Source organism: Rhinopithecus roxellana, chromosome 7 (assembly GCF_007565055.1).
Source record: "Rhinopithecus roxellana isolate Shanxi Qingling chromosome 7, ASM756505v1, whole genome shotgun sequence".
In the NCBI taxonomy this organism is placed as follows: Eukaryota; Metazoa; Chordata; class Mammalia; order Primates; family Cercopithecidae; genus Rhinopithecus; species Rhinopithecus roxellana.
The window spans coordinates 153,233,616-153,246,996 of record NC_044555.1 but is presented as its reverse complement, the minus strand read 5'-3'; the positions used below and the strand labels follow the sequence as shown (position 1 = coordinate 153,246,996).

The following is a 13,381-nucleotide window of genomic DNA, read 5'->3' as shown; positions in this document are numbered from 1 at the left end:
TCTCCAGTCTCAGTCATTGCAAATGCTGTTAATTCATGCCTTTTTATGGCTGCATAGTATTCCATTTTATATATATATATATGTATATAAATCACAGTTTCTTTATCCACTCATTGATGAATTGGCACTTGGGCTGGTTCCACAATTTTGCAATTGTAAATTGCGCTCCTATAAACATTCATCTGCAAGTATGTTTTTTGAATAATGACTTCTTTCCCTCTGGGTAGATACCTAGTAGTGGGATTGTTGCATCAAATGGTAGTTGTACTTTGAGTTCTTTAATGAATCTCCATACTGATTTCTATAGTGGCTGTACTTGTTTACATTCCCACTAACAGTGTAGAAGTGTGGATCATGATGGACTTTATTTTTGATATGTTGCTGGAATCAGTTAGTTAGTATTTTGTTAACGATTTTAGCATCTATGTTCATCAAGGATATTGGTCTGTAGTTTTATTTTTTGGTTGTGTTGTTTTCTGGTTTTGGTATTAGGGTGATGCTAGCTTTATGGAATTAATTAGGGAAGTTTCCTTCTTTATCTTGTGGAATAGTGTCAAAAAAAATGGTGCCAATTCTTCTTTGACTGTCTGGTAGAATTCTACTGTGAATCTGTCTGCTCCTGGACATTTTTGTTGGTAATTTTTAAATTACAATTTCAATCTCACTGCTTGTTATTGGTCTATTCAGGGTATCTAATTTTTCCTGATTTAAGGTAGGAGGGTTATATTTTTCCAGGAATTCATCCATCTCTTCTAGGTTTTCCAGTTTGTGTGTGTAAAGGTGCTCATACTAGCCTTGAATGATCTTTTGTATTTCAGTGGTGTCAGTTGTAATATCTTCTGTTTCATTTCTTAATGAGATTATTTTGATTTTCTCTCTTCTTGGTTAATCTTGCTAATGGTCTATCAATTTTATTTATCTTTTCAAAGAAGCAGCTTTTTGTTTTAGTTATCTTTTGTTTTGTTTGCTTATTTGTTTGTTTGTTTCTATTTCATTTATTTCTGCTCTGGTCTTGGTTATTTCCTTTCTTCTGCTGGGTTTGGGTTTGGTTTTTTTGTTCTTGTTCCTCTAGTTCCTTTGGGTGTGATCTTAGATTGTCTGTTTGTGCTCTTTCAGACTTTTTGATATAGGCCTTTAGGGCTATAAACTTTCCTCTTAGCACTGCCTTAGCTGTATCCCAGAGGTTTTGATAGGTTGTGTCACTAGTGTCATTCAGCTTGAAGAATTTTTAAATTTCCACCTCGATTTCATTTTTGACCCAATGCTCATTCAGAAGCAGGTGGTTTAATTTCCATGTATTTGCATGGTTTTGGAAGTTCCTTTAGGAATTGATTTCCAATTTTATTCCACTGTGGTCTGAGAGAGTGCTTGACATAATCTCAATTTTCTTAAATGTATTAAGGCTCATTTTATGCCCCATCACATGGTCTATCTTTGAGAAAGTCCCATGTGCTGCTGAACCAAATGTGTAGTCTGCAGTTTTTGGATGAAATATTTTGTATATATATCTTTTATGTTTTATATATATGTTTTATATGATATATATATATATATATATATATATATGTGTGTGTGTGTGTGTGTGTGTGTGTGTGTACCTGTTAAGTCCATTTGTTCCAAGGTATAGTTTAAATCCATTGTTTGTTGACTTTCTTTCTTGATGACCTGTCTAGTGCTGTCAGTGGAGCACTGAAGTTCCCCACCATTATTGTGTCACTGTCTATCTCATTCTTTAGGTCTATTAGTAATTGTTTTATACATTTGGGATATCCAGTGTTAGATGGATATATGTTTAGGATTCTGATATTTTCCTGTTGGACAGGGCCTTTTACCAATATATAATGTCCATCTTTGTCTCTTTTAAATGCTGTTGCTTTGAAGTTTATTTTGTCTGATATAAGAATAGCGCCCATGGTCACTTTTGGTGTGCATTTGCATGAAATGCCTTTTTCCACCTCTTTACTTTAAGTTTCTGTGAGTTCTTATGTGTTAGATGAGTCTCCTGAAGGCAGTAGATAGTTGGTTCATGAGTTCTTATCCATTCTTTGGTTCTGTGTCTTTTAAGTGGAGCATTTAGGCCATTTACATTCAATGTTAGTATTGAAATGTGAGGTACTGTTGCATTCATCATGCTCTTTGTTGCCTGTGTACTTTGTCTGTTTGTTTTGGGGGAGCAGTTGTTTTTGCTTTTTAACTTGTATTTTTGTTTTATAGGTCCTGTGTGATTTATGCTTTAAACAGATTCTGGTTTGGTGGGTTTCCAGGATTTGTTTCAAGATCTAGAGCTCCTTTTCACAGTTCTTGTAGTGGTGGCTTGGTAATAGTGAATTCTCAGAGTATTTGCTTGTCTGAAAACGACTGTATCTTTCCTTCACGTATGATGCTTAGATTCACTGAATACAAAATTCTTGGTTGATAATTGTTTTGCTTGAGGAGGTTGAAGATAGGGCCCAATTCCTTCTAGCTTGTAGTTTCTGCTGGATATCTGCTGTTAATCTAATAGGTTATCCTTTATAGGTTACCTGGTGCTTCTGTCTCACAGCTGTTAAGATGTCTTAACTTTGGATAACCTGGTGACAATGTGTGTGGTTGAAGATCTTTTAGCAATGAATTTCCCAGGTGTTCCTTGTGCTTCTTGTATTTGCATGTCTAGGTCGCTAGCAAGGCCAGGTGAGTTTTCCTTGATTATTCCCCCAAATATATTTTCCAAGCTTTTAGAATTGTATTCCTCCTCAGGTACACTGATTATTCTTAGGTTTGGTCATTTAACATAATCCCAGACTTCTTGGAGGCTTGGTTCATATTTTCTTATTCTTTTTTCTTTGTCTTTGTTGGATTGGGTTAATTCAAAGACCTTGTCTTCAAGCTCTGATGTTATTTCTTCTATTTGTTAAATTCTATTGCTGAGACTTTCCAGAGCATTTTCCATTTCTAAAAGTATGTCTGCAGTTTCCTGAATTTTTGATTGTTTTTCTCTTTAAACTATCTGTTTCCTTGCATATTTCCCCCTTCATTTCTTGTATTTTTTTTTTTTTTTTGAATTTCTTTGCATTGGGATTTGCCTTTCTCTTATCCTTCCCTGATTAGCTTAATAACTAACCTCCTAAATTCTTTTTCAGGTAAATCATGGATTTCTTCTTGGTTTGGATCCATTGCTGGTGAACTAGTGTGATTTTTGGGGGGTGTTGAAGAGCTTTTTGTCATATTACCAGGGTTGTTTTTCTGCTTTCTTCTCATTTTGGTGGGCTGTGTCAGAGGGAAGTTCTAGAACTAAAGGATGTTGTTCAGAATTTTTGTCCCACAGTGTTCCCTTGATGTATTAGTCTCCCCCTTTTCCAGTGGATGTGGCTTCCTGTGAGCCAAACTTCAGTGATTGTTGTCTCTCTTCTGGGTATAGCCACCCAGCAAGTCTCCCAGCTCTGGGCTGGTGCTGGGAGTTGTCTGCACAGTGTCCTGTGATGTGAAGCATCTATGGGTCTCTCAGCTATGCATACCAGCTCCTGTTCTGATGGAGGTGATGGAGAGTGCAATGGATCCATGACAGTCTTTAGCTTTGGTAGTTTAATGCTCTACTTTTGTGCTGGTTGGCCTCCTGTCAGTAGGTGGGGTTTTCCAGAAAGCATCAGTTGTAGTAATGTGGAGAGGAACTGGTGGTGGGTGGGGCCTTAGAACTCCCAAGATTAAATGCCTTTTGTCTTTCTCTACCAGGGTGGATAGGGAAGGACCATCAGGTGGGGGCAGGCTAGGCATGTCTGAGCTCAGATTCTCCTTGGGTGGGTCTTGCTATCACTGCTGTGGGGGATGGGGATGAGATTCCCAGTTCACTGGAGTTGTGTACCTAAGAGGATTATGACTGCCTCTTCTGAGTCATGCAGGTTGTCAGGGAAGTGGGGGAAAGTTGGCAGTAACAGGCCACACCCAGCTCCCAGGCAAACCAAAGGACTGGTTTCACTCCCACTGTGCTTCTCCCAACAGCCCTGAGTCTGTCTCCAGGCAGAGGGTGAGATGGGCTTAAAAACTTGCCTGAGGTTTTTCTGCCTCTCAGCTGCGAAGGAAAAGGGATTTAGTTCTTCCCCCTGTCTGTGAAGTCCGCATGCTGGATTCATACCCTCCTTCGAGTTCTGGCCAGGAGACTTCTTGCCCTGTTCAAATTGTTACACAGTTCAGCTAGAGAATTTTTTTCCCTGTGGAGTTTTACCCCTGTTTCTCTGGCCACCCTCCTGATGGATCCCTGTGGTGATAGGCAGGAATGGACTGCTTGAAGACCCAGCGAGCTCCCAAGACCTTTCTGCTGCTTCCTCTACCCCTGTATTTCACTTGACTTGGCTCTCTAACTTGACTCAGCTCCACGTAAAGTCAGACACTTCTCCAGCAAATAGATCTTCAGCTTTTCCAATGGGGGTGTGTGTTCGGGAGAGGATGGTCTCCCTTTCCCACTTCCGCAGTTGTGGAACTCACAGTATTTGGGGTTTCTCCTGGGTCTTGCAGGAGCAGTCTGCTTACTTCAGAGGATCCTCCCAGGATTGCTGGTTTGTTTTTGGAATTGATCTGGAGTTAAAATTCACAATGCAAGCCTCCATATGCTGCTCTGTCTGGAGCTGCAATCTAGTCCTGCCTTCCATCTGTCATGATCCCTCAGTAATACCCTCACTTATTTTTAAGAACTAAAAATCAAAACAGTCGAACTCATGAAGATAGAGTAGAAAGGTAATTACCAGATGCTGGGAAGTGTAGCGGGAGATGAGGGGTGATGTGGGGATCATTATTTGGTACAAAAACTTAGAAAGAATAAATAAGACCTAGCATTTGCCAGGACAACAGGGTGACTATAGTAAAAAATAATGTATTTGTACATTAAAAAAATAACTAAAAGAGTATAATTGGATTGTTTGTAACATAAGGAATAAATAGTTGAGGTGATTAATACCTCATTTATCCTGATTTGATTGTTACACATTGTATGTCTGTGTCAAAATATCTCATGTACCACATAAGTATTCACTTACCTTGCCCCTACAAAAATAAAAAATAAATTAAAAATACAATTTTAGGTGTATAATAATCCTATATTTTTGAAAATAATACTTGTTATTTCAAGGTATATATTTAAGCATTTGCAGATAGGATAAATAATAAGGAAAGGCAATAGATGAATCAACACTGGCCATGTATTGATAAAAATTGGGTGGTGGCTATACATACAAATTGCTAATCATATCTTTCTATGTTTGTATATATTTGAATTTTTCTATACTAACAAATTTAGAATAAATCCTCTGGGTAGTACAAAATAGATTTTCATTTTCTCCAGTGGGTTGCATTTTTTTAAAGACTATTTTAAAAAGCCTCTAATGGTGACACAGATTCCCATATGTCTCCAATAGTTTAATTTGTCTCTATTTTCCACTCCATTGTTTTCTCCACCACAGCGTCCTGGCTGTATTTTGACACTCCCTTGCAATGTCAAGACCTAGAATTCTGTAGGGGAAGAAGGCTCTTCATAGTCTTCTTTTAGATAAGATTTAGTTATTCTATGTTCTCTGAATAAAAGTATGTAGAAGACAATCCACCTCTTCTATTGATCTTATTTATTTCCTATCATATTGTTGCTTTCCTGTATTATTCTGTTAGACCACCTCTCATCTATGTGTGCAGACAGGAAGGAAAGATATACATGAATGGAACATGAAACACTCATTTTTAGAGGAAGGAAATTACAGATACCCAGGGGAGTGTGTCAGATTATCTGGACCCAAATGCCAGTACCATGAGTTACTAGCTGCATTACTTTGGCAAATTTTTCTGTACTACAGAATGGAATTAATAAAAGCATCTGCCTAATATGATAATAGAAAAGTTAAATGAAATAATGCATGTAAAGCACATGGCCTATATTAAGCACTCAAAACAAAGGCCTGGCACGGTGGCTCATGCCTTTAATCCCAGCATCTTGGGAGGCCGAGGTGGGCAGATCAGGAGGTCAGGAGACCGAGATCATCCTGGATAACATGGTGAAATCCCGTCTCTACGAAAAATACAAAAAATTATCCGGTGGCGGTGGCAGGCGTCTGTAGTCCCAGTTACTCGGGAGGCTGAGGTGGGAGAATGGCGTGAACCCGGGAGGCAGAGGTTGCAGTGAGCCAAGATCATGCCACTGCACTCCAGCCTGGACAACAGAGCAAGACTCTGTCTCGAAAAAAAAAAAAAAACAAAACCCATAATAGCTATTATTACTATATCTTTGCTGGCATCTTATCTTGCTGTTTATCAATTGACAGGTGAAAAACTTTCTATTGTAATTTGTATCTCATCAATTATTGGATTATTTATTTGTCTGATTTTTCTTCTGTATATTTTTCATTCCAATCATTTATTCAATTTTATTGGTCAAGTCATGTTTCTCTTGTTGAATAAATAACCACTGAACCAAATAAGAAAGTAGTGAGTCTGTTTTTTATTTTTATTTATTTATTTATTGTATTTTATTTTATTTAGTTTTTATTCTTTTTTTTTTAGCAGAAAGTGCAAGATTGACCTCAAGTTATTCAAATTCAGAATTTATAAGACTGCTCCAATGCAGAGATGGGGGAAGACCCAGAATCAAGCCTTAAGAAACTTCAATGTATTTTTTCAGTTTTGACTATCAGAGTTATGCTGGAGTTGAAAAATGAACTGGAAAGTGCAGCCTTTTCAGAAACAGGCTAGCAGTTCCTGGAAAAGTTAAACATAAAGCTACTATATGACCCAACAATTCCACTCCTAGTATCTACCTAAGGGAAATAAAAACATATATCCACAACAAAACTTGAATAAAAATGTTCATGGCAGCATTACACATAGTATCCCACAAGTGGAAGCACCACAAATTTCCACTGGTTGATTATTGGAAAAAGCAAAATGTGGTATATGTATAAAATATATCACCTTACTTTTATATTTCTACATAATCTTTTTATTAAACTTTTTTCATTTTTTAAAATTTCTGGTTAAATCACATTTCTCATCCCTAAAAGTTATACTGTATCTATTATTGTTAAATATTAGTATCATTAATTACTTACTCAATTCCTTTAATATATATAAGCCTATTCAGAATATGTAGTTTTTTTTTTTTTTTTTTTTTTTTTTTTTTTTTTTTTTTTTTGGTGTGAGACATGGCAGACTGTGTCTTTCAAGAACTTGTCCATTTCATGAAGATTATCAACTTTGTGTGCATAGAGCTGTTTAAGATATTCCTTTCAAAAATAAATTGTTCTCTCTTTTCCTCTTTCTTTCCTCCTTTCTTTCTTTCTTTCTTTCTTTCTTTCTTTCTTTCTTTCTTTCTTTCTTTCTTTCTTTCTTCTCTTTTGACAGAGCCTCATTACATCACCCAGGTTGGAGTGTAGTGGTGCAATCTCAGCTCACTGCAATGCCCTGTTCCCAGGTCCAAAGGATTATTTTGCCTCAGCAACCAGAATAGCTGGGATTACAGGTGTGTGCTACCAAACCTGGCTAACTTTTCTTGTGTTTTTAGTAAAGACAGAGTTTCACCATGTGGGCCAGACTGGTCTTGAACAACTGAGTTCAAGGGATCCTCCCACCTCAGCCTCCCAATGTACTGGGATTACAGGCATGAGCTACTGCTCTTGGCCACCTTTATTATTTATATTTTTCTACCAAAGAAACCCATGCACTCATGTGTTTATCACAGCACTATTCACAATAGCAAATACATGAAATCAACCTAGATCCCCATCAACAGTGGACTGGATAAGGAAACTGTAGTAAGGGGAGAACTGGGGAGAACCAGGAAAGGACGTTTAGTTTGAGGTAGTGGTGAGATAGGATCATGAAGGAAGAGGTGAAGGGAATTCCTGTAAGAGTGGCACTGCGTTGTTGCCCTCTGGTCCCCAAAGAAATTAGTGAGGGCTGCCAGATATGCCTTTCCTTCATGCCCAGGGAGCCTCAGGTGGTGGTTGGTACTGATAAATCCTTCAACTATGATTTTGTGTTTGACCCCTGTAATGAACAGGAAGAAGTCTTCAATACAGCAGTAGCACCATTCATAAAAGCATATTTAAATGATATAATGCAATGGTCCTGGCCTATGGGCAGACTTGCTCTGGAAAAAAAAAAAAAAAAAACCTATTCAATGGGAGGTGCATACACTGCAGAGCAAGAGAATGAACCAACAGTTGGGGTTATTCCTAGGATAATAAAACTGCTCTTCAAAGAAATTGATAAAAAGAGTGATTTGGAATTTATTCTGAACATGTCTTACTTAGAGATTTACAATGAATAAATTTTGGATCTTCTATGCCCATCTTGTAAGAAAGCTCAAATAAATACATGGGACGATCCTAAGGAAGGCATAAAGATTGTAGGACTCACTGAGAAGACTGTTTTAGTTGCCTTGGGTACTGTTTCCTGTTTGGAGCAGAGCAACAACTCTGTGGCCTCCACAGCTATGAACGCCCAGTCATCTCAATCTCATGCCATCTTTACAATCTCCATAGAGCAGAGAAAGAAAAGTGACAGGAATAGCAGCTTTCACTCCAAGCTGCATCTTGTAGACCTCTCTGAATCAGAAAGACAGAAGAAAACCAAGGCTGAAGGGGTTCGTCTAAAAGAGGGTATTAATATTAATTGAGGCCTTCTATGCTTGGGAAATGTAATCAGTGTTCTTGGAGATGACAAAAAGGGTGACTTTGATTCCTACAGAGATTCCAAGTTGGCTCCACTGCTTCAAGATTCTCTAAGTGGTAATAACCATAATAGCCTGTGTGAGTCCTGCTGGCTCCAATTCAGAAGAAACTAAATACCCTTCACTATGATGACAGAATAAGAAAAAACAGGAACCAACCTGTTGCTAATATTGATCCCCAGACAACTGAACTTAATCATCTAAAGCAACGGGTAAAACAGCTACAACAGCTACAAGTTTTGTTGCTACAAGCCCATGGACATACCCTGCCTGGATCTATAAATGTGTAACCATCAGAGAATCTACAATCCCTGATGGAGAATAAAAGATTAAGTCATAGTCTGAGTGAGGCAGCTGGTCAGACAGCCCAGATGATGGAGAGGATCATTTTGACAGAGCAAGTGAATGAAAAAATGAACACCAACCAGGCACGGTGGCTCATGCCTGTAATCCCAGCACTTTGGGAGGCCGAGGTGGGCAGATCATGAGGTCAGGAGATCGAGACCATCCTGCCTAACATGGTGAAAACCCATCTCTACTACAAATACAAAAATTTAGCTGGGCGTGGTGGTGGGCACCTGTAGTCCCAGCTACTCGGGGGGCTGAGGCAGAAGAATGGTGTGAACCCAAGAGTTGGAGCTTGCAGTGAACCAAGATCACACCACTGCATTCCAGTCTGGGTGACAGAGTGAGACAATGTCTCAAAAAAAAAAAAAAAATTAAAAAAAAAAAAAAAAAAAAAAGTAACACCAAGCTAGACGAGTTAAGGCAGCATACAGCCTGAAAACTGGATCTTCAAAAGCTAGTGGAGGTTTTGGAAGACCAGGAATTGAAAGAAAATGTAGAAATAATTTGTAACCTGCAGCAATTCATTACCAAGTTATCGGATGAAAGTCCTGCTTGCATGGCTGCATCCATTAGTAATGTGGTGGAAGAAGAAGCTCTAGTGGAAACCAGTTCAGAGAGGAGCAGGTATTCTGATGCTTTTACCACTCAGCATGCTTTCTGTCAAGCTCAGATGTCTAAGGAGCTGGTTGAGTTGAATAAAGCCACTGCACTGAAAGAGGCCCTAGCTAGGAATATGACTCAGAACATTTGCCAGCTACAGCCCATTCAGTTCCAATACCAGCAAAACATAAAAAAAACTAGAACTGGAAGTCATCTATCTGGAAAAGGAAAAGGAAGAATTTGTTCTTGAACTTCAGACAGCAAAGAAGGATGTCAACCAAGCCAAGTTGAGTGTGGCCACTGAAAATATCTCCAGGAGCTGGAGGATCAAATAGCTGATCTGAGGAAGACACCGACTGAGCAGTCCAAACTTCTGAAACTAAAAGAATCCACAGAGCATACTGTCTCCAGTCTGAACCAGGAGATACGGATGATGAAAAACTGGTGGGTACAGTTAATGTGTCAAATGAAAGAGGACGCTGAGAAGTTTAGACAGTGGAAGCAGAAAAAAGACAAATAAACAATACAGTTAAAAGAATGAGACAGTAAGAGGCAATATGAACTTCTCAAATTTGAAAGAAACTTCCAGAAACAATCCAATGAGCTAAGATGCAAAACAGAGGAGGCAGCAGCTGCCAGCAAGTGTCTCAGGGATGCTCTCCAGAAACAACGGGAAGTCGTAGATAAGCAGAAAGAGACTCAGAGCCATGGAGTGGAAGGCACTGCAACTCGAGTGAAGAATTGGCTTGGAAACAAAATTGAGGTTATGGTCACTACTCAGGAAGCCAAACGCCATCTGATGGGCTCCTTGAAGATAGAAAGATCCTGGTTCAGGATGTGGCTCAACTCAAAGAAAAAAAAGGAATCTGGGGAGAATCCACCTCCTAAACTCCAGAGACATACATTCTCCCTTACTGAAGTGCATGGTCAAGTTTTGGAGTCAGAAAATTCCATTACAAAGCAGATTGAAAGCCTAGAGACTGAAATGGAACTCAGGAGTGCTCTCAGATAGCTGACCTACAGAAGAAGCTGCTGGATACAGAAAGTGAAGACAGGTCAAAACAATGCTGGGAGAATATTGACACCATTCTGGAAGCCAACTGTGCCCTGAAATATTTGATTTGAGAGCTGGTGTCCTCCAAAATACAGGTCAGCAAACTTGAAAGCAACCTGAAACGAAGCAAGGTCAGCTGTGCTGACGTGCAGAAGATGCTGTTTGAGGAATAAAATCACTTTGCTGAGTTAGAGACAGAGTTATAAGCTGAGCTGGTCAGAATGGAGTAACAGCACCAAGAGAAGGGGCTGTACCTTCTCGGCCAGCTGCAGCAGAGCCAAATTGCAGAGAAGCAGTTAGAGGAATCAGTCAGTGAGAAGGAACAGCAGCTACTGAGCACAGTGAAGTGTCAGGATGAAGACCTTGAGAAGATGCAAGTAGTGTGTGAGCAAAATCAGCAGTTTTTCCAAGAGAATGAAATCATCAAGCAAAAACTGACCCCTGACCCTTCTCCAGGTAGCCAGTAGACAGAAATATCTTCCTAAGGATACTCTTCTATCTCCAGACTCTTCTTTTGAATATGTCCCACCTAAGCCTAAACCTCGTGTTAAACTTCCTGGAGCAAAGAATGGTCATTGAGGATCTAAAATATTGTTCATATCATTCTGTGAATGAGCATGAGGATGGTGATGGTGATGGTGATGAGGGGGATGATGAGTAATGGAAGCCAAAAAAAATTAGTTAAGGTGTCCAGGAAGAAAATCCAAGGGTGTTCCTGCAAGGGTTGGTGTGGGAACAAACAGTGTGGGTGGAGGAAGCAAAATTCAGACTGTGGTGTGGACTGTAGCTGTGACCCCACAAAGTGTCAGAACCACCAGCAAGGCAAGCATAGCTTGTGCACCATTGAATGGGCCCAGGATTCTGAAGGCTCCTTCAAACTGGAGGATCCTACTGAGGTGATCCCACGACTGAGCTTCTTTAATCCCATCTGTGCCACCCCCAATAGCAGGATCCAGAAAGAGATGTGTGACATGGGGCAGGTGCTGTCAAAGAAGACTGCTCTAGTTCCCCTACCCACTTTTGACCTCCCAGAGTTGAAACATGTAGCAACAGAATACCAAGAAAACAAGGCTCCAGAGAAGAAAGAGAAACAAACTCTGGCCGGCAACACCAGATTCTTCTCTGGCTTCTCCCCTATCGAACAAGAGGCCCACTGAAGTTGAAGTCATCATATCCACCCCTAGTCTCTCTTGGGAGACGCTTTCAGGTTGCAGTCAGAGGGGTTTCTTAAATGACTTCCCTGGATTTCAGGTTTCTTGCTATTGAAATAAGAAAAAGAACATTACCGAAAAGAAGGCAAACTTTGATGGATGTTGTTCTTCAGCCTCCAGCCCCAGACTCCTACTCTATTCTCCAGAAGGGTGCTAAGCCACCTACTGAAAAGAGAACCAACTGACATTCCTAATGACTCATCAGGAATCACTCCTCAGTATCATCCAGTTGTTTCTTACTTTTGAGCAGTTCAGGCTGTCTCATGACGGGGATGAGGCCAAGGCTTTCTTATCTTTTGGTTGTCCCTGCTTAATGGAGGAGACTAGCCTAGGATGGGGGCCTGGCTAAGATCTTTTACTACAACTCAGAAATGGAGTTGTGATCTTCATCTTTGCTTTCCTGACATTCTCTGAATTTTAAGTGTTTCAATAGTACTCTCAATTGTCTGCCGTGTTTCTGAAGTAAATGAATTATTATTGTTATATTTTATTATACTTTTAGTTCTGGGATACATCTGCAGAATGTGCAGGTTTCTTATATCGGTATACATGTGCCATGGTGACTTGCTTCACCCATTGACCCGTCATCTACATTAGGTATTTCTCTTAATGCTATCCCACCCCTAGCCCCCCACCACCCAACACACCCTGGTATGTGAGGTTCCCCTCCCTGTGTCCATGTGTTCTCACTGTTCAACTCCCACTTATGAGTGAGAACATGTGGTGTGTGGTTTTCTGTTCCTGTGTTAGTTTGCTGATAATGACGGTTTCCAGCTTCAAATATGTCCCTGCAAATATATGAACTCATCCATTTTTATGGCTGCACAGTACTGCATCGTGTATATGTGCCACATTTTCTTTATCCAGTCTATCATTGATAGGTATTTGGGTTGGTTCCAAGTCTTTGCTATTGTGAACAGTGTTGCAATAAACATTTGTGTGCATGTGTCTTTATAGTAGAATGATTTATAACACCCTGTAATGGGATTGCTGGGTCAAATGGTATTTCTGGTTCTAGATCCTTGAGGAATTGCCACACTATCTTCCACAATGGTTGAACTAATTTACACTCCCAGCAACAGTGTAAAAGCATTCCTATTTCACCACATCCTCTCCAGCATCTGTCGTTTCCTGACTTTTTAATGATTTCCATTCTAACTGGGGTGAGATCGTAGCTCATTGTAGTTTAGATTTTCATTTCTCTAATGAGCAGTGATAATGAGCTTGTTGTCATATGTTTGTTGGCTGCATGAATGTCTTCTTTTGAGAAGTGTGTGTTCATATCCTTCACCCACTTTTTGATGTTTTTCTTTTTTTGTAAATTTGTTTAAGTTCTTTGTAGATTCTGAATATTAGCCATTTGTCAGATGGATAGGTTGCAACAGTTTTCTCCTATTCTGTAGGTTGCCTGCTCACTCTGATGATAGATTCCTTTACTGTGCAGAAACTCTTTAGTTTAATTAGATCCCATCTGTCAGTTTTAGC

At 39.6% G+C, this 13,381-nt stretch overlaps 1 pseudogene; it reads left to right on the top strand.

Annotated features, from left to right (window-relative positions):
* Positions 1–7,825: 7,825 nt before the first annotated feature.
* On the top strand, positions 7,826–11,842 carry LOC104682635 (annotated as a pseudogene).
* Positions 11,843–13,381: the final 1,539 nt, after the last annotated feature.